This window comes from Triticum aestivum, chromosome 7D, assembly GCF_018294505.1.
Source record: "Triticum aestivum cultivar Chinese Spring chromosome 7D, IWGSC CS RefSeq v2.1, whole genome shotgun sequence".
In the NCBI taxonomy this organism is placed as follows: domain Eukaryota; kingdom Viridiplantae; phylum Streptophyta; class Magnoliopsida; order Poales; family Poaceae; genus Triticum; species Triticum aestivum.
Window position 1 is genome coordinate 587,915,495 of NC_057814.1, and position 21,681 is coordinate 587,937,175.

Consider the following 21,681-nt stretch of genomic DNA (forward strand, 5'->3'; position numbering starts at 1 on the left):
TAAAAAGTATTATCAAATATGAAAATATTCTTTGATTTAAGAAATATGAAATTAGGAATTGTTCAGAAATTTGGAAAAATATTTTGAATTTCATAACAATCATGAAATTGAGAAGTGATCCCGAATTCTAAAAAATGTTCATGAATTTGGAAAAAAATTTCCTTATTTCGAAAAAGCTTCATCAATTTCAAAATTGTTCCCAGATTTCAAAAAATGTGCATGAATTTATAAAAATCTATTATTTCATGGATGTTGCTTTTTTGAATATACAAGTTTTGGAGCCTCCTCTAGTTCTTCTAGTTCTAGTTCTAGTTTGTCCTACTTGACTAATTATAGCTATTCTAATCCTCTAAACCTCATAGTTAGAAGTCCGGTGTGGTTCTAGTCTCCTCCCTTCAATTCTTGTGGTTCAGTCCAAAGTATTTTGTCGGTCCAGAGGATGCTAGTAGTCTGCAAACTTCAGTGATCTAGTAATGGACAGAAGCAAGCATAATGGAGTTCGAATCTAGATTTTGATGAAATAGTGAAAGAGTTTGATTTCATTAAAGGATAGAGAAGATTCTTGTGGTTACAAGAAAGTAAATGGGAGCATAATAATATTTCTAAAATTGGGTGTGCTTGACAGATTGTTTATTGGAAATAATATAAATTTCTTGACACGAATTAGGACTTCATTGAAAAATAGTTTTTCGATGAAGTGCTTGGGATAGGTAGCCTCAGTATTAGGCGTAATTATATATGGTGATAGAGTTGCCTAATAGGGCTAAGCCAGAATACATGTTGACATGATTCTAAAACGGTTTAGTAGGAGAACGCCAAGGAGTGTTTCTTGCCGAAGTCACATGGAAAGATTTTTAGCAAGGCTCGGTGTCCTAAAACACTGATGAGAAAAATACGTGATGGAGATTCCACACACTTTTGTGTTCTGATTAATCATGTATTCCATGGTATGGATATCAAAGTGAGGAAAGTGTTGATCACAGGACAGTAGTGAAAAATGTTGTTGAGTACTAAAGTAGCACCGATGACATGTTTTCTTACAAGCGGAGATTATGAAGAGATCGTTCTAAGGAGTTACATCGATGTTGTCTTCATCAGAGCTCCATGCAATTTTCAATTTAAATTAAGGGTTTTGTCTGATACACGATATGGTGGCATAGTAAGTTGAAATTGTTCCAAACATGTTACTTGGTGTAACACGATATGGTGTATTCCAAATATGCCCTTTGCCCCTCCTCTCCCAAAACCCCTCCCGCCCTCCCGTTCCCACCATGGCCACTGCCCCAAACGAAGCCGCCGCTGACCGCTCCGTGGCCCCAAAGAAGAAGAAACCCAAGAAGGTGCTCATGCTGAAGGAGCTCGCCCGAGAAAGTGCGAAGAGGGCTGGCCGTAGGGCGATAGATGCGGATAGAAAAGCGGGCTCCCAGGCCACTATCGATGCCACCGCCATGCAACACAAGGCTAGCGTTGAGGGTAATGAGGCCCTCGCCACCAAGGCCACGCAGGCAACGACGTTAAAAGCCATGATCATGCTAGGGTTCAACCGACCAACGACGGTCGTTCTTCGCCGCCATGGCCACAGCGAGGACCTGCTCGTCGGCCGTTCACCCGCCACAGGGGCAGTCGCCGAGCTCCACCACAAGACCGCAGACGGTCAGTCTCCATCCGATGCACGACCATGGTGCGTCCCGCTTCTCCATGTCACCGAATGGCAAAGTGATCACGCCGGCCACCCCCAGTCCCGCGGCCAGCATCGACCTCAACATCACGCCTGGGTCTGGCTCCGGTCAGTCTTCCACTAGGATGAAAAGAAGGGGCCGTGGGAGATTCCTATGGCCAACCTTCCCGGCGCCTGCAATATGTTCGACGAAATGCCCAACCCGACGCCGACGCAAGATGACTCGGCCTACTACGACGATTTCATGGAGAACATCATCTACGAGGGACACGGCCAGGCATTCCACCCCGAGGGCCATGGCCAAGGCTTTGACCCAGATGACATGAGCAAATGAAGGCCTACATGGAACTCCAAACAAAGAAGCTCGAGATGGAGGAGGCCATCAATAGGAGGAAGCTCGAGATTCAGGAGGCCGTCCAAACAAAGAAGCTCGACATTGAGGCCACCAATGCCAAGACCAAAGCAAAAGATGTGGCGCTCGCCCTCATGACGAAGGAGGTGGAGATCATGACGGTGGACTTGAGTGCGATGTCCCAGGGGCTACAAACTTGGTTCGAGAAGAAGCAAAAGGCAATGCTCGATATAGAAGATTGAGCTAGGGCCAAGCAGAGCGACATCATTTTGTATGCCGGCTTGTGTGCCGGCATGAACTAGGGGCCACAAAACATGAACTATGGTTGTTTTTGTGCGCTGGCAAGTGTGTCGGCCACTGGCTAGTGTGTCAGCGTGAACTGTGGGGGTGATCATTTTGTAGGCTGGCATGTGTGCCGGCCACTGGCGCTGTAGGACTTCCATTTTGAGTCAATAAAATTCATCCTTTGTCGAAAAAAGTCTAGTACTTTCATGAATCTAGATTCCTTGAGTACTTCGTGGAGAAATACATTATCCATTTATACACAGTACTAGTATATTGTAAGCAAATCTAATTATGGAGTCATGGTACAATAAATCACGACGAGACATGGTGCCACGTGAGGTTGGTATCCAGTCCACTCAGTTCTGTGTGATTCGTGTGGCCCAACACGTATATGATTATTCTAGGAGCCTAGAAATATTGCATGTTGGGGATCGTAGCAGAAATTAAAATTTTCTACGCATCACCAAGATCAATCTATGGAGTTTACTAGCAACGAGAGGGGAGGAGTGCATCTACATGCCCTTATAGATCGCGAGCGGAAGCGTTCAAGAGAACGGGGTTGATGGAGTCGTACTCGTCGTGATCCAAATCACCGATGATCCAAGCGCCGAACGGACGGCACCTCCGCGTTCAACACACGTACGGAGCGGTGACGTCTCCCACGCCTTGATCCAGCAAGGAGGAGGGAGAGGTTGAGGAAGAAGTCTCCAACCGCAGCACGACGGCGTGGTGGTGGTGGAGTGACAGTTCTCCGGCAGGGCTTCGCCAAGCACACGCGGAGGAGGAGAGGTGTTGGGGAGGGGAGGGGCTGCGCCTTGGATGTGGTGCTGCAGCCCTCCCCTCACCCCTCTATTTATAGGGAGAAGGGGGAAGGGGGCCGGCCCCTCTAGATGAGATCTAGAGGGGGGGCGGCGGCCAAGGGGGGAGGGAGCTTGCCCCCCAAGCAAGGGGGGCGCCCCCCCTTTAGGGTTCCCCCCAAACCCTAGGCGCATGGGCCCTAGGGGGGTTGGCGCCTAGCCCACTAAGGGCTGGTTCCCTTCCACCTACAGCCCATAAGGCCCTCCGGGGCAGGTGGACCCTCCCGGTGGACCCCCGGAACCCCTCCGGTGGTCCCGGTAGAATACTGGTATACCCTCGAATATTTCCGGTGACCGTATGGTGACTTCCCATATAAATATTTACCTCCGGACCATTCCGGAACTCCTCGTGACGTCCGGGATCTCATCTGGGACTCCGAACAATATTCGGTAATCACATAAAACCTTCCTTATAACCCTAGCGTCATCGAACCTTAAGTGTGTAGACCCTACGGGTTCGGGAATCATGCAGACATGACCGAGACACCTCTCTAGCCAATAACCAACAGCGGGATCTGGATACCCATGTTGGCTCCCACATGTTCCATGATGATCTCATCGGATGAACCACGATGTCGAGGATTCAAGCAATCCCGTATACAATTCCCTTTGTCAATCGGTACTTTACTTGCCCGAGATTCGATCGTCGGTATCCCAATACCTCGTTCAATCTCGTTACCGGAAAGTCACTTTACTCGTTCCGTAATGCATGATCCCGTGACTAACTACTTAGTCACATCGAGCTCATTATGATGATGCAATACCGAGTGGGCCCAGAGATACCTCTCCGCCATACGGAGTGACAAATCCCAGTCTCGATCCGAGCCAACCCAACAGACACTTTCGGAGATACCTGTAGTGCACCTTTATAGCCACCCAGTTACGTTGTGACGTTTGGTACACCCAAAGCATTCCTACGGTATCCGGGAGTTGCACGATCTCATGGTCTAAGGAAATGATACTTGACATTAGAAAAGCTTTAGCAAACGAACTACACGATCTAGTGCTATGCTTAGGATTGGGTCTTGTCCATCACATCATTCTCCTAATGATGTGATCCCGTTATCAATGACATCCAATGTCCATGGTCAGGAAACCATAACCATCTATTGATCAACGAGCTAGTCAACTAGAGGCTCACTAGGGACATGTTATGGTCTATGTGTTCACACATGTATTACGATTTTCGGATAACACAATTAAAGCATGAACAATAGACAATTATCATGAACAAGGAAATATAATAATAACCATTTTATTATTGCCTCTAGGGCATATTTCCAACAGTCTCCCACTTGCACTAGAGTCAATAATCTAGTTACATTGTGATGAATCGTACACCCATAGAGTTCTGGTGTTGATCATGTTTCGCTCGTGGAAGAGGTTTAGTCAACGGATCTGCGACATTCAAATCCGTATGCACTTCACAAATATCTATGTCTCCATTTTGAACATTTTCACGAATGGAGTTGAAGCGACGCTTGATGTGCCTGGTCTTCTTGTGAAACCTGGGCTCCTTGGCAAGGGCAATAGCTCCAGTGTTGTCACAGAAGAGAGTCATCGGCCCCGATGCATTGGGAATAACTCCTAGGTCGGCAATGAACTCCTTCATCCAGATTGCTTCATGTGCTGCCTCCGAGGCTGCCATGTACTCCGCTTCACATGTAGATCCCGCCACGACGCTTTGTTTGCAACTGCACCAGCTGACTGCCCCACCATTCAAAATATACACGTATCCGGTTTGTGACTTAGAGTCATCCAGATCTGTGTCGAAGCTAGCATCGACGTAACACTTTACGACGAGCTCTTCGTCACCTCCATAAATGAGAAACATATCCTTAGTCCTTTTCAGGTACTTCAGGATGTTCTTGACCGCTGTCCAGTGTTCCATGCCGGGATTACTTTGGTACCTTCCTACCAAACTTACGGCAAGGTTTACATCAGGTCTGGTACACAGCATGGCATACATAATAGACCCTATGGCCGAGGCATAGGGGACGACACTCATCTTTTCTCTATCTTCTGTCGTGGTCGGGCATTGAGCTGTGCTCAATCTCACACCTTGCAATACAGGAAAGAACCCCTTCTTGGACTGATCCATATTGAACTTCTTCAATATCTTGTCAAGGTATGTGCTTTGTGAAAGACCTATGAGGCGTCTCGATCTATCTCTATAGATCTTGATGCCTAATATGTAAGCAGCTTCTCCAAGGTCCTTCATTGAAAAACACTTATTCAAGTAGGCCTTTATACTTTCCAAGAATTCTATATCATTTCCCATCAATAGTATGTCATCCACATATAATAAGAGAAATGCTACAGAGCTCCCACTCACTTTCTTGTAAACACAGGCTTCTCCATAAGTCTGCGTAAACCCAAACGCTTTGATCATCTCATCCAACTCCGAGATGCCTGCACCAGCCCATAGATTGAGCGCTGGAGCTTGCATACTTTGTCAGCATTCTTAGGATCGACAAAACCTTCCGGCTGCATCATATACAATTCTTCCTTAAGGAAGCCGTTAAGGAATGCCGTTTTGACGTCCATTTGCCATATTTCATAATCGTAGAATGCGGCAATTGCTAACTTGATTCGGACGGACTTCAGCTTCGCTACGGGTGAGAAGGTCTCATCGTAGTCAACTCCTTGAACTTGTCGATAACCCTTAGCGACAAGTCGAGCTTTATAGATGGTAACATTTCCAGCCGCGTCCGTCTTCTTCTTCTTAAAGATCCATTTATTTTCTATCGCTCGCCGATCATCGGGCAAGTCTGTCAAAGTCCATACTTTGTTTTCATACATGGATCCTATCTCGGATTGCATGGCTTCAAGCCATTTGTTGGAATCTGGACCCGCCATTGCTTCTTCATAGTTCGAAGGTTCACCGTTGTCCAACAACATGATTTCCAGGACAGGGTTGCCGTACCACTCTGGTGCGGAACGTGTCCTTGTGGACCTACGAAGTTCAGTGGTAACTTGATCATGATCGTCATCATTAACTTCCTCTCTAGTCGGTGCAGGCACCACAGAAACATTTTCTTGTGCTGCGCTACTTTCTGGTTCGAGAGGGGTCATCTCATCAAGTTCCACTTTCCTCCCACTTACTTCTTTCGAGAGAAACTCTTTCTCCAGAAAGGACCCGTTCTTGGCAACGAAGATCTTGCCTTCGGATCTGAGGTAGAAGGTATACCCAATGGCTTCCTTAGGGTATCCTATGAAGACGCATTTTTCCGACTTGGGTTCGAGCTTTTCAGGTTGAAGTTTCTTGACATAAGCATCGCATCCCCAAACTTTAAGAAACGACAGCTTAGGTTTCTTTCCAAACCATAATTCATACGGTGTCGTCTCAACGGATTTCGACGGAGCCCTATTTAAAGTGAATGCGGCAGTCTCTAAAGCATAACCCCAGAATGATAGCGGTAGATCGGTAAGAGACATCATAGATCGCACCATATCCAATAGAGTGCGATTACGACGTTCGGACACACCATTACGCTGAGGTGTTCCAGGCGGCGTGAGTTGTGAAACAATTCCACATTTCCTTAAGTGTGTGCCAAATTCGTGACTCAAATATTCCCCTCCACGATCTGATCGTAAGAACTTTATTTTCCTGTCACGTTGATTCTCAACCTCACTCTGAAATTCCTTGAACTTTTCAAAGGTCTCAGACTTGTGTTTCATTAAGTAGACATACCCATATCTACTCAAGTCATCAGTGAGGGTGAGAACATAACGATAGCCACCGCGAGCCTCAACGCTCATTGGACCGCACACATCAGTATGTATGATTTCCAATAAGTTGGTTGCTCGCTCCATTGTTCCGGAGAACGGAGTCTTGGTCATTTTGCCCATGAGGCATGGTTCGCACGTGTCAAATGATTCATAATCAAGAGACTCCAAAAGTCCATCTGCATGGAGTTTCTTCATGCGTTTGACACCAATGTGACCAAGGCGGCAGTGCCACAAGTATGTGGGACTATCATTATCAACCTTACATTTCTTGGCATTCACACTATGAATATGTGTAACATCACGTTCGAGATTCATTAAGAATAAACCATTGACCAGCGGGGCATGACCATAAAACATATCTCTCATATAAATAGAACAACCATTATTCTCGGATTTAAATGAGTAGCCATCTCGCATCAAACGAGATCCAGATACAATGTTCATGCTCAAAGCTGGCACTAAATAACAATTATTGAGGTTTAAAACTAATCCCGTAGGTAAATGTAGAGGTAGCGTGCCGACGGCGATCACATCGACCTTGGAACCATTCCCGACGCGCATCGTCACCTCGTCCTTCGCCAGTCTCCGCTTATTCCGCAGCTCCTGCTTTGAGTTACAAATATGAGCAACCGCACCGGTATCAAATACCCAGGAGCTACTACGAGCGCTGGTTAGGTACACATCAATAACATGTATATCACATATACCTTTGGTTTGCCGGCCTTCTTATCCGCTAAGTACTTGGGGCAGTTCCGCTTCCAGTGACCGTTTCCCTTGCAATAAAAGCACTCAGTCTCAGGCTTGGGTCCATTCTTTGTCTTCTTCCCGGCAGCTTGCTTACCGGGCGCGGCAACTCCCTTGCCGCCTTTCTTGAAGTTCTTCTTACCCTTGCCTTTCTTGAACTTAGTGGTTTTATTCACCATCAACACTTGATGTTCCTTTTTGATCTCCACCTCCGCTGATTTCAGCATTGAATATACCTCAGGAATGGTCTTTTCCATCCCCTGCATATTGAAGTTCATCACAAAGCTCTTGTAGCTAGGTGGGAGCGACTGAAGGATTCTGTCAACGACCGCGTCATCCGGGAGATTAACTCCCAGCTGAGACAAGCGGTTGTGCAACCCAGACATTTTGAGTATGTGTTCGCTGACGGAACTATTCTCCTCCATCTTACAACTGTAGAACTTGTCGGAGACTTCATATCTCTCGACCCGGGCATGAGCTTGGAAAACCATTTTCAGCTCTTGGAACATCTCATATGCTCCGTGCTGCTCAAAACGCTTTTGGAGCCCCGGTTCTAAGCTGTAAAGCATGCCGCACTGAACCAGGGAGTAATCATCACTACGTGACTGCCAGGCGTTCAGAACGTCTTGAGTTGCTGGGAAAACAGGTGCATCACCTAGCGGTGCTTCAAGGACATATGCTTTCTTGGCAGCTATGAGGATAATCCTCAGGTTACGGACCCAGTCCGTGTAGTTGCTACCATCGTCTTTCAGCTTGGTTTTCTCTAGGAACGCGTTGAAGTTGAGGGCAACATTAGCGTGGGCCATTTGATCTACAAGACATATTGTAAAGGTTTTTTAGACTAAGTTCATGATAATTAAGTTCATCTAATCAAATTATTAACGAACTCCCACTCAGACAGACATCCCTCTAGTCATCTAAGTGATACATGATCCGAGTCAACTAGGCCGTGTCCGATCATCACGTGAGACGGACTAGTCATCATCGGTGAACATCTTCATGTTGATCGTATCTGCTATACGACTCATGTTCGACCTTTCGGTCTCTTGTGTTCCGAGGCCATGTCTGTACATGCTAGGCTCGTCAAGTCAACCTAAGTGTATTGCGTGTGTAAATCTGGCTTACACCCGTTGTATGCGAACGTTAGAACCTATCACACCCGATCATCACGTGGTGCTTCGGAACAACGAACCTTCGCAACGGTGCACAGTTAGGGGGAACACTTTCTTGAAATTTTAGCGAGGGATCATCTTATTTATGCTACCGTCGTTCTAAGCAAATAAGATGTAAAACATGATAAACATCACATGCAATCAAATAGTGACATGATATGGCCAATATCATTTTGCTCCTTTTGATCTCCATCTTCGGGGCGCCATGTTCATCATCGTCACCGGCATGACACCATGATCTCCATCATCGTGTCTTCATGAAGTTGTCTCGCCAACTATTACTTCTACTACTATGGCTAACGGTTAGCAATAAAGTAAAGTAATTACATGACGTTCCAGTTGACACGCAGGTCATAAATAAATTAAGACAACTCCTATGGCTCCTGCCGGTTGTCATACTCATCGACATGCAAGTCGTGATTCCTATTACAAGAACATGATCAATCTCATACATCACATATATCATTCATCACATCCTTCTGGCCATATCACATCACATGACACTTGCTGCAAAAACAAGTTAGACGTCCTCTAATTGTTGTTGCAAACTTTTACGTGGCTGCTATAGGTTTCTAGCAAGAACGATTCTTACCTACGCCAAAACCACAACGTGATATGCCAATTTCTATTTACCCTTCATAAGGACCCTTTTCATCGAATCCGATCCGACTAAAGTGGGAGAGACAGACACCTGCTAGCCACCTTATGCAACTAGTGCATGTCAGTCGGTGGAACCTGTCTCACGTAAGCGTACGTGTAAGGTCGGTCCGGGCCGCTTCATCCCACGATGCCGCCGAATCAAGATAAGACTAGTAACGGCAAGTAAATTGACAAAATCGACGCCCACAACAACTTGTGTTCTACTCGTGCATAGAAACTACGCATAGACCTAGCTCATGATGCCACTGTTGGGGATCGTAGCACAAATTAAAATTTTCTACGCATCACCAAGATCAATCTATGGAGTTTACTAGCAACGAGAGGGGAGGAGTGCATCTACATACCCTAGTAGATCGTGAGCGGAAGCGTTCAAGAGAACGGGGTTGATGGAGTCGTACTCGTCGTGATCCAAATCACCGATGATCCAAGCGCCGAACGGATGGCACCTCCGCATTCAACACACGTACGGAGCAGTGACGTCTCCCACGCCTTGATCCAGCAAGGAGTAGGGAGAGGTTGAGGAAGAAGGCTCCAACAGCAGCACGACGGCGTGGTGGTGGTGGAGTGACAGTTCTCCGGCAGGGCTTCGCCAAGCACACGCGGAGGAGGAGAGGTGTTGGGGAGGGGAGGGGCTGCGCCTTGGATGTGGTGCTGCAGCCCTCCCCTCACCCCTCTATTTATAGGGAGAAGGGGGAAGGGGGCCGGCCCCTCTAGATGAGATCTAGAGGGGGGGGCGGCGGCCAAGGGGGGAGGGAGCTTGCCCCCCAAGCAAGGGGGGCGCCCCCTCTTTAGGGTTCCCCCCAAACCCTAGGCGCATGGGCCCTAGGGGGGTTGGCGCCTAGCCCACTAAGGGCTGGTTTCCTTCCACCTACAGCCCATAAGGCCCTCCGGGGCAGGTGGACCCTCCCGGTGGACCCCCGGAACCCCTCCGGTGGTCCCGGTACAATACCGGTATACCCCCGAATATTTTCGGTGACCGTATGGTGACTTCCCATATATAAATCTTTACCTCCGGACCATTCCGGAACTCCTCGTGACGTCCGGGATCTCATCCGGGACTCCGAACAACATTCGGTAATCACATACAAACCTTCCTTATAACCCTAGCGTCATCGAACCTTAAGTGTGTAGACCCTACGGGTTCGGGAATCATGCAGACATGACCGAGACACCTCTCTAGCCAATAACCAACAGCGGGATCTGGATACCCATGTTGGCTCCCACATGTTCCACGATGATCTCATTGGATGAACCACGATGTCGAGGATTCAAGCAATCCCGTATACAATTCCCTTTGTCAATCGGTACTTTACTTGCCCGAGATTCGATCGTCGGTATCCCAATACCTCGTTCAATCTCGTTACCGGCAAGTCACTTTACTCGTTCCGTAATGCATGATCCCGTGACTAACTACTTAGTCACATTGAGCTCATTATGATGATGCAATACCGAGTGGGCCCAGAGATACCTCTCCGTCATACGGAGTGACAAATACCAGTCTCGATCCGAGCCAACCCAACAGACACTTTGGAGATACATGTAGTGCACCTTTATAGCCACCCAGTTACGTTGTGACGTTTGGTACACCCAAAGCATTCCTACGGTATCCGGGAGTTGCATGATCTCATGGTCTAAGGAAATGATACTTGACATTAGAAAAGCTTAGCAAACGAACTACACGATCTAGTGCTATGCTTAGGATTGGGTCTTGTCCATCACATCATTCTCCTAATGATGTGATCCCGTTATCAATGACATCCAATGTACATGGTCAGGAAACCGTAACCATCTATTGATCAACGAGCTAGTCAACTAGAGGCTCACTAGGGACATGTTATGGTCTATGTATTCACACATGTATTACGATTTCCGGATAACACAATTAAAGCATGAACAATAGAGAATTATCATGAACAAGGAAATATAATAATAACCATTTTATTATTGCCTCTAGGGCATATTTCCAACATTGCATAGAGGTTGTATTCCACAGATAGCACTTCTCGCGTATATCATTGTTTAGATGGATGAAGTTGTAGTTGCAAGTATTCGAGACTTGCATGTATCGCTATTTTCGAGATGATGACGAGAGACCACTTTGTGTTGGATGATGATTATGATGAGACTATTTGTATGTATATGCTATGATTACATTTGTGGTCTCGCAGCCATTTGTATGTGTATGATGATGACATTTGTATGTGCTAAAGATTCTTGTATAAAGCCTGTTCAAATACAAAACAAATATGCAGAAAAAAAACAAAAACTAATAAAATTAGCAGTAGCGAGTGGAGAAATGTTAGCAGCAGCGTGCCACAGCAGTAGCGCGGCCAAATAAAGTGCGCTAGAGCTATTAGCAGTAGCGCGCTTGCTTGCTACTCGCTGCTGCTACCCTTGTATAGCAGTAGCGCGGGCGTACACGCGTTGCTGCTACTGTTTAGCCGTAGCGCCGTATCAGTAGCGTGGGAACCCGGGCTACTGCTATACCTAGAACCCGCGCTGCTGCTAGGCTTTTCCCTAGTAGTGTGCATCACCACCAATCCATCTAAACATCGTCTCAGAGGAGGAAAAACTTTGGGGTATCGTCGGTGCTAACAAACTAGGGCAGATTGTACTACATGACTAATTGTGGCCGGTTAATTAACAAAAACCAGGATAAAATTATCACAAAACCGCCGAGCGGCAGGCCCTCGGCACGCCCATCCCAGGAATAGTATGCCGAGGCATGGGATGTCAGTGCCCGAATACGAAGGAAGGAAAGGACTAGGCAGAAGAGAATGATCTTCATAGGTAGAATGCTTTAATGTTCTTGCGCAATCAAGCATGCACATCATTGCACTACTTGTAGCATGCTATCCTTTCAACCTTCAAATAAGATTCTAAATGATGCCTTCTAATTGACTTGATCTCACAAAAATGGGTTTACATAGAGTTTTACCACCAATATATATTGAATATAATCTAAATAAATGATGCCACTCTAACACCTTTAATAATGATATGCTACATTTTCTTGGTGTCGTGAAGCAAAAAAAAGCTTTGTCTTCAATTCTATATTATATTATGTATAAAACACATGATTTTCTCCAAAACAATGTTTTCATACAAATTTTATGAATGTCTTCATGATTTTCTCCACTATTTTTTAGAAATTAATGAACATTTTTTGAATGGATGAACTTTTTCTGTAATTCACAAACTTTTTTATTTTGTGAACATTTAAAAAAATCATGCATAGTTTTTTTGAATCGACGAACATTTCGTTCAAGTTCGTAAATATCTTTACATAGAGACCACGACCTCGACGTTGGCGTGGCACTCGGCCGAATCCATGCGGGCGACAGTACGCCAATGAGCGGAGGTGGAGTCCTTGTTTTTCTTCATTCTTTTTTCTTTATTTTCTGATTTTTTTCTTTATTCAAAATGTTTCGGATTTCAAAGAACTTGAATCTGAAAAATGTTAAAAAATTACAATTCAAAATATTTTTGAAATTGGAAAAATGTTTTGAATTTCAAAAATAATCCTGGCTTTCAAAAACAGTTCACGCATTAGAAAAATGTTTCTGGATTTCAAAAGCAATTCACGAATTTGGAAAAGTGTAACCGAATTTAGAAAATTCATGAATTTGAAAATTGTCCCAATTCCCAAAAATGGATAAAATTTAAAAAATATTCCATATTTTAAAACAATGTTCAGTAATTTGAAAAAATTTGCTTGTATTTAAAAAACTGTTCACTAACTTAAAATTTGTTCCTGTATTTCCAAAGGAAATATATGAAAATAAGAAACTGAAAGTGGAAAATATAAAATAGAAGAAAGTTGAAGAAAATTGAGAAAAGGAAAAAAGAAATGGTTCAGGGAAGGTTCTAGAACATTCCTAAAATAGGTGCAGAGAAAAACCAGGAATGGGCCCGGCGAATTAAAGTTGCAGCGTGGTTCAGAAGGGTATGTGTTACGTCGCTATTGCCCGACCTAAGCGGTAAATAGGATCTGCCATCTCCTATTCCCCACATAGGGCGGCACAGGAGCAGCAAACGGCCACCCAGGAATAGTATGCCGAGGCAAGAGAATGATCTTCATAGGCGTCCGTGACATTGGTTTCTGCGCCTGACCGAGGTTCGACCTGCTTTCGCTCTTTCTTATTCTCGATCTGTCCTTGCTCACTGTACGTACCTCCCTTGCCTGTTGCTACTGTTTCACTTGTTTGGGGATAGAATGGCTAAAACGGAGGATGTTGAAAATCTGCTCACATGGAACGGAGGGAGCATATAAAATCAAATCAAATCAACACGTGCAAGGGCCTGGATCGGAGAGAGGAGGGATGAGCTCAACTACTTGCATTGCTTGTGCTTGCCTTGTTTGCTCGGAGAAAGAGGAAAGGGGGGAAGTGGGCAAACATAGTGATTGGCTGACTCCTCGCCGCAGGCTCCTTCTGCTCGCCCTCTCGTCGCCGTCGCCATCGCCAAGCGTCCAAAGTCGTAAGTCCCATGCGCACCCCGCACGCGGATGAATGACCATTCCCGGTATATATAAAGAAGAGATGGTATGGTGGAGAGGAGGCCATGGTGCCACGGATCATTGAGGTGGTGCAAGCCAGGCCCTTGATGGCTGGCTGGCGGGCATCCCAAGGGCGTTTAATGCCATGATGATAATAATTATAGCCGTGTAGCCGTCTCCACTTCCCAGGAAAGGGGGGCACGGTTTTCTCACAGGCTTTACAATTGCCTTTATGAAATACCGTGTCAAACTTTCAAGAAAGGGGGGCACGGTTTTCTCAGAGCCTTTACAATGGCCTATATGATGTTGTGTCGAATTCAATTTCCTTTTTTTAGAAACGCTTTCCAAGTCAGTCCACTTATTCTGGTTTCTTTAAGGATGCTAAAACAAAATTCAAGCTCACTTGTGAGTTTGTTGTTTATGTTTCTAATGTTCAAGCTTCTTTGACACAATGGGCATTGGCAGTCTTTTTCATCTTATTACACAAAAATAACAGGCAAGTATATGCTAGCTAGCATTTACAAGCAAATGGATCTGGTAACATATCCATCCATAAGCATGGATCCTCAAACAAAAACAAATTAATTATGTATGTGATCAACAAGTCCTCTCTTTAGATCATCAACCAGAAACATTTTGGTTTCATTTCATCTTTCAAATACATGGAAACATGACAGACAATAATTTTGATCAACTTTATACATACACTCAAAGGCTGACGTTTAGATTTATCCACATGTCCATAACAAAGATATGATATAAATGAAAAACAACACATATGCATCATCCCAGGAACGAACAAAACAAAAGACGAGCGTGGCAGCTTCATAATGCCCTTCAAGAGGAGGCAATCACCCACCAGAAACATTACACCAGACTACTTCTGTTTCCAACAAGTACTAAAGATTGCAGCAAAGAGGATGTTCCTGGACAACCCAGATAGACCATCAGGGAGCTAGGAAGACCGATCGATCAATCTCTCCTCGAGCCGCTCAAGTTTGCCTTTTGGTCTAGGGAGTTGAGCAGAATCATGGTGATATCCATCATGCTTGAGTTGATCTAGGTTCATCGAGAACTCGCCCCACATTCAATGTTTTCCACATCAAGACCTAGATTGTATTTACCTGCGAGGGAACCACTCTGCATGTGCAATCTCTATTGCTTCCAAGCACATATGCCCATGTTCCGCCATATGCCAATCATCAAAAGTAAACTAGTTAGGACAAAAGATAAGATGGTCGTTCTTTGAGGAGCCGACAAAAAACAGATTCTACAAATAGTGCTACTGGAGCAACAACAGAGAGTTCGAACCAGATGAGATTTTCACAAAGGAATTTGAATGCTCGGAACACAAAGAATCACAGTGCCGCATAAGTCAAGGAAACTCGTAGCAGGAGAAGAAAACCCGTGCTACTCGTCACTGATGATTAACAACCTTATTGAGCCAAAGACGACGAGACAACACAAACTGAACATGCCTAATAGCTCCTATTATAGCGAACTAAACCCTCCCATTGATTAAACTTCAGCAAGCAAGACACATGATGAAAAACTCCAGTGAGGACCTGTTAGACTTTACAAGTCGTTGGTTGGCTCATAACTGACTGAGTCGAGTCAATTTCTGTGGGCTATAATAGAGTAAAACTGATCCCTTGAAATGATCAAAACTAGTTCAAAGAGCACATTATTATCTAGTCAAAACCAGCAAAAAGGATTCAGCTCTGTCCTATATAGTATAATCATTGGTAGCAACTCAAACCAAAATAAAACAGGAGCTGCTCACCAAAAAAGGATCAGGAAGTTTGACACCAATATATTTCCAGGACCACCTTTCCAAGGAACTAGTGATTTGCTAGGTACGCAACAGATGCTGGTTTACTTGATTTGCTTGTGCTTATGGCTTTCACAAGAGCAAAATTGCTTTACACTCGGGGGGAAAATTTGAAGGGCAGGGGAAGGAAGGAGAGGAGGGCATACCTCAGCCGGGACGTCGTCTACGACCTGCAGCTCATCGGGAGGAGGAAGCCAAGGAGGAGGTAGTCCGCTGAGCCATAGGTACCCGGACTTGGAGGTTACGACGACCCAGGCACCTCTGCCACCTCTTTGCCCTGCAAATACACATGATTTGTAGGTATCACTGGACATGTAAGAGTAGATAATTTACCCTTACACAAAAAGCACAGGACAAAATAAGATTTATTCCAAGAAAATGATAGCACTTTGTCATAATAAACTAGCAGATCTCATTCTTCTTTTGAAGGAAATTAAGGAGAGATGCAACTCACTAACTTCCCTCTGACTAGAAATTACAGAAATCTGAACTACACAATTCTGTTGGAAATATGCCCTAGAGGCAATAATAAATTGGTTATTATTATATTTCCTTATTCATGATAATCGTTTATTATCCATGCTAGAATTGTATTGATAGGAAACTCAGATACATGTGTGGATACATAGACAACACCATGTCCCTAGTAAGCCTCTAGTTGACTAGCTCGTTGATCAATAGATGGTTACGGTTTCCTGACCATGGACATTGGATGTCGTTGATAACGGGATCACATCATTAGGAGAATGATGTGATGGACAAGACCCAATCCTAAGCATAGCATAAAAGATCGTGTAGTTTCGTTTGCTAGAGCTTTTCCAATGTCAAGTATCTTTTCCTTAGACCATGAGATCGTGCAACTCCCGGATACCGTAGGAGTGCTTTGGGTGTGCCAAACGTCACAACGTAACTGGGTGACTATAAAGGTGCACTACGGGTATCTCCGAAAGTGTCTGTTGGGTTGGCACGGATCGAGACTGGGATTTGTCACTCCGTGTGACGGAGAGGTATCTCTGGGCCCACTCGGTAATGCATCATCATAATGAGCTCAATGTGACTAAGGCGTTAGTCACGGGATCATGCATTGCGGTACGAGTAAAGAGACTTGCCGGTAACGAGATTGAACAAGGTATTGGGATACCGACGATCGAATCTCGGGCAAGTAACATACCGTTTGACAAAGGGAATTGCATACGGGATTGACTGAATCCTCGACATCGTGGTTCATCCGATGAGATCATCGTGGAACATGTGGGAGCCAACATGGGTATCCAGATCCCGCTGTTGGTTATTGACCGGAGAGGCGTCTCGGTCATGTCTGCATGTCTCCCGAACCCGTAGGGTCTACACACTTAAGGTCCGGTGACGCTAGGGTTGTAGAGATATATGTATGCGGAAACCCGAAAGTTGTTCGGAGTCCGGATGAGATCCCGGACGTCACGAGAGGTTCCGGAATGGTCCGGAGGTGAAGAATTATATATAGGAAGTCCAGTTTCGGCCACCGGGAAAGTTTCGGGGGTTACCGGTATTGTACCGGGACCACCGGAAGGGTCCCGGGGGTCCACCGGGTGGGGCCACCTATCCCGGAGGGCCCCGTGGGCTGAAAGTGGAAGGGAACCAGCCCTTAGTGGGCTGGGGCTCCCCCCTTGGGCCTCCCCCCATGCGCCTAGGGTTGGGAACCCTAGGGGGGAGTTTCCCCTTGCCTTGGGGGGCAAGGCAACCCCTTCCCCCCCTTGTGGCCGCCGCCCCCCCTTGAGATCCCATCTCTTGGGGCCGGCGCCCCCCAGGGGGCCTATATAAAGGGGGGAGGGAGGGCAGCACATAACAGCCTTGGGCGCCTCCCTCCTCCCCTGCAACACCTCTCTTTCTCTCGCGCGCAGAAGCTTGCGAAGCCCTGCCGGAGACACGCTACATCCACCACCACGCCGTCGTGCTGTTGGATCTCCATCAACCTCTCCTTCCCCCTTGCTGGATCAAGAAGGAGGAGACGTCGCTGCACCGTACGTGTGTTGAACGCGGAGGTGCCGTCCGTTCGGCACTCGGTCATCGGTGATTTGGATCACGGCGAGTACGACTCCGTCATCCACGTTCATTGGAACGCTTCCGCTCGCGATCTACAAGGGTATGTAGATGCACTCCCTTCCCCTCGTTGCTAGTATACTCCATAGATGCATCTTGGTGAACGTAGGAAAATTTTAAAATTATGCTACGATTCCCAACAGTGGCATCATGAGCCAGGCCTATGCGTAGTTACTATGCACGAGTAGAACACAAAGCAGTTGTGGGCGTTGATGTTGCCAATTCTTCTTGCCGCTACTAGTCGTTTCTTGTTTCGGCGGCATTGTAGGATGAAGCAGCCCGGACCGACCTTACACGTACGCTTATGTGAGACAGGTTCCACCGACTGACATGCACTAGTTGCATAAGGTGGCTAGCGGGTGTCTGTCTCTCCTACTTTAGTCGGAACGGATTCGATGAAAAGGGTCCTTATGAAGGGTAAATAGAAATTGGCAAATCACGTTGTGGTCATACGTAGGTAAGAAAACGTTCTTGCTAGAAACCTACAAACCACGTAAAAACTTGCAACAACAATTAGAGGACGTCTAACTTGTTTTTGCAGCAAGTGCTATGTGATGTGATATGGCCAGAAGATGTGATGAATGATATATGTGATGTATGAGATTGATCATATTCTTGTAATAGGAATCACGACTTGCATGTCGATGAGTATGACAACCGGCAGGAGCCATAGGAGTTGTCTTTATTATTTTGCATGACCTGCGTGTCATTGAATAACGCCATGTAATTTACTTTACTTTGTTGCTAAACGCGTTAGCCATACAAGTAGAAGTAATCGTTGGCGTGACGACTTCATGAAGACACAATGATGGAGATCATGATGATGGAGATCATGGTGTCATGCCGGTGACAAAGATGATCATGGTGCCCCGAAGATGGAGATCAAAGGAGCATGATGATATTGGCCATATCATGTCACTATTTGATTGCATGTGATGTTTATCATATTTTTGCATCTTATTTGCTTAGAACGACGGTAGTAAGTAAGATGATCCCTTATAATAATTTCAAGAAAGTGTTCACCCTAACTGTGCACCGTTGCGAAGGTTCGTTGTTTCGAAGCACCACGTGATGATCGGGTGTGATAGATTCTAACGTTCGAATACAACGGGTGTTGACGAGCCTAGCATGTACAGACATGGCCTCGGAACACACGCAATACACTTAGGTTGACTTGACGAGCCTAGCATGTACAGACATGGCCTCGGAACACGGAGGACCGAAAGGTCGAGCATGAGTCGTATAGAAGATACGATCAACATGAAGATGTTCACCGATCTTGACTAGTCCGTCTCACGTGATGATCGGACACGGCCTAGTTAAACTCGGATCATGTTTCACTTAGATGACTAGAGGGATGTCTATCTGAGTGGGAGTTCATAATCAGATGAACTTCATTATCATGAACATAGTCAAAAAGGTATTTGCAAATTATGTCATAGCTTGCGCTTTAGTTCTACTGGTTAAGATATGTTCCTAGAGAAAATTTAGTTGAAAGTTGGTAGTAGCAATTATGCGGACTGGGTCCGTAAACTGAGGATTGTCCTCATTGCTGCACAGAAGGCTTATGTCCTTAATGTACCGCTCGGTGTGCTGAACCTCAGCGTCGTCTGTAGATGTTACGAAACATCTGACATACACGTTTTGATGACTACGTGATAGTTCAGTGCGGTTTAGAATTGTGGCACCAAAGACGTTTTTTGAAACGTCGCAGAACATGTGAGATGTTCCGAAGACTGAAATTGGGATTTCAGACTAGTGCCCACGTCAAGAGGTATGAGACCTCTGACAAGTTTCTTAAGCCTGCAAACTAAGGGAGAAAAGCTCAATCGTTGAGCATGTGCTCAGATTGTCTGAGTGCCACAATCGCTTGAATCGAGTGGGAGTTAATCTCCCAGATGAGATAGTGATAGTTCTCCATAGTCACTGCCACCAAGCTAGTAGAGCTTCGTGATGAACTATAACATATCAAGGATAGTTATGATGATCCTTGAGCTATTCGCGATGTTTGACACCGCGAGAGTAGAAATCAAGAAGGAGCATCAATTGTTGATGGTTAGTAAAACCACTAGTTTAAGAAGGGCAAGGGCAAAAGGGATACTTCATGAAACAGCAAGTCGTTTGCTGCTCAAGTAAAGAATCCCAAGGTTGAACCCAAACCCGAGACTAAGTGCTTCTGTAATGAGAGGAACGGTCACACCGAAGCAGTACTACCCTAGATACTTGGTAGATGACAAGGCAGGCAAGGTCGACAGAAGTATATTGGATACACGTTATATGAATGTGTACTTTACTAGTACTCCTAGCAGCACCAGGGTATTAGATACTGGTTCAGTTGCTAAGTGTTAGTAACTCGAAATAAAAGCTGCGGAATAAATGGAGACTAGCTAAAGGTGAGATGACGATATGTGTTGGAAGTGTTTCCAAGGTTGATGTGATCAAGCATCGCATGCTCCCTCTACCATCGAGATTTGGTGTTTGCGTTGAACATGATTGGATTATGTTTACCGCAAAACGGTTATTCATTTAAGGAGAATAATGGTTACTCTGTTTATTTGAATGATACCTTCAATGGTCTTGCACCTAAAATGAATCTCGATCGTAGTGATACACATGTTCATGCGAAAAAGATATAAGATAGTAATGATAGTACCACATACTTGTGGCACTGCAACTTGAGTCATATTGGTGTAGAACGCATGAAGAAGCTCCATGTAGGTGGATCTTTGGACTCGGTCGTTTTTGAAAAGATTGAGACATGCGAACCATGTCTATTGGTATATATGCATGAAGAAACTTCATGCAGATGGATCGTTTGGACTCACTTGATTTTGAATCAATTGAGACATGCAAATCATACCACATGGGCAAGATGACTGAAAGGCCTTGTTTTCAGTAAAATGGAACAAGAGAGCAACTTATTGGAAGTAATACATTTTGATGTATGCAGTCCAATGAGTGCTGAGGCATGCAGTGGATATCGTTATGTTCTTACTTCACAGATGATTTGAGTAGATGCTGAGTGTATTTACTTGATGAAACACAAGTCTGAATTATTGAAAGGTTCAAGTAATTTCAGAGTGAAGTTGAAGATCGTCGTGACAAGAGGATAAAATGTCTGTGATATGATCATAGAGATGAGTATCTGAGATACGAGTTTGGCACACAATTGAGACATTGTGGAAAGTGTTTCACAATTAATACCGCCTGGAACACCATAGTGTGATGGTGTGTCCGAACATCATAACTGCACCCTATTGGATATGGTGCATACCATGATGTTTCTTATCAAATTACCACTATCGTTTATGGGTTAGGCATTAGAGACAACCGCATTCACTTTAAAAGGGGCACCACGCAATTCCGTTGAGACGACACCGTTTAGAGAAACCTAAGTTGTCGTTTCTTAAAAGTTTGGGGCTGCGATGCTTATGTGAAAAAGTTTCAGGCTGATAAGCTCGAACCCAAAGCGGATAAATGCATCTTCATAGAATACCCAAAACAGTTGGGTATACCTCCTATTTCAAATCTGGAAGCAAAAGTAATTGCTTCTAGAAACGAGTCCTTTCTCGAGGAAAAGTTTCTCTCGAAAGAATTGAGTGGGAGGATGGTGGAGACTTGATAAGGTTATTGAACCGTCACTTCAACTAGTGTGTAGCAGGGCACAGGAAGTTGTTCCTGTGGCACCTACACCAATTGAAGTGGAAGCTTATGATAGTGATCATGAAACTTCGGATCAAGTCACTACCAAACCTCGTAGGACAACGAGGATGCGCACTACTTCAGAGTAATG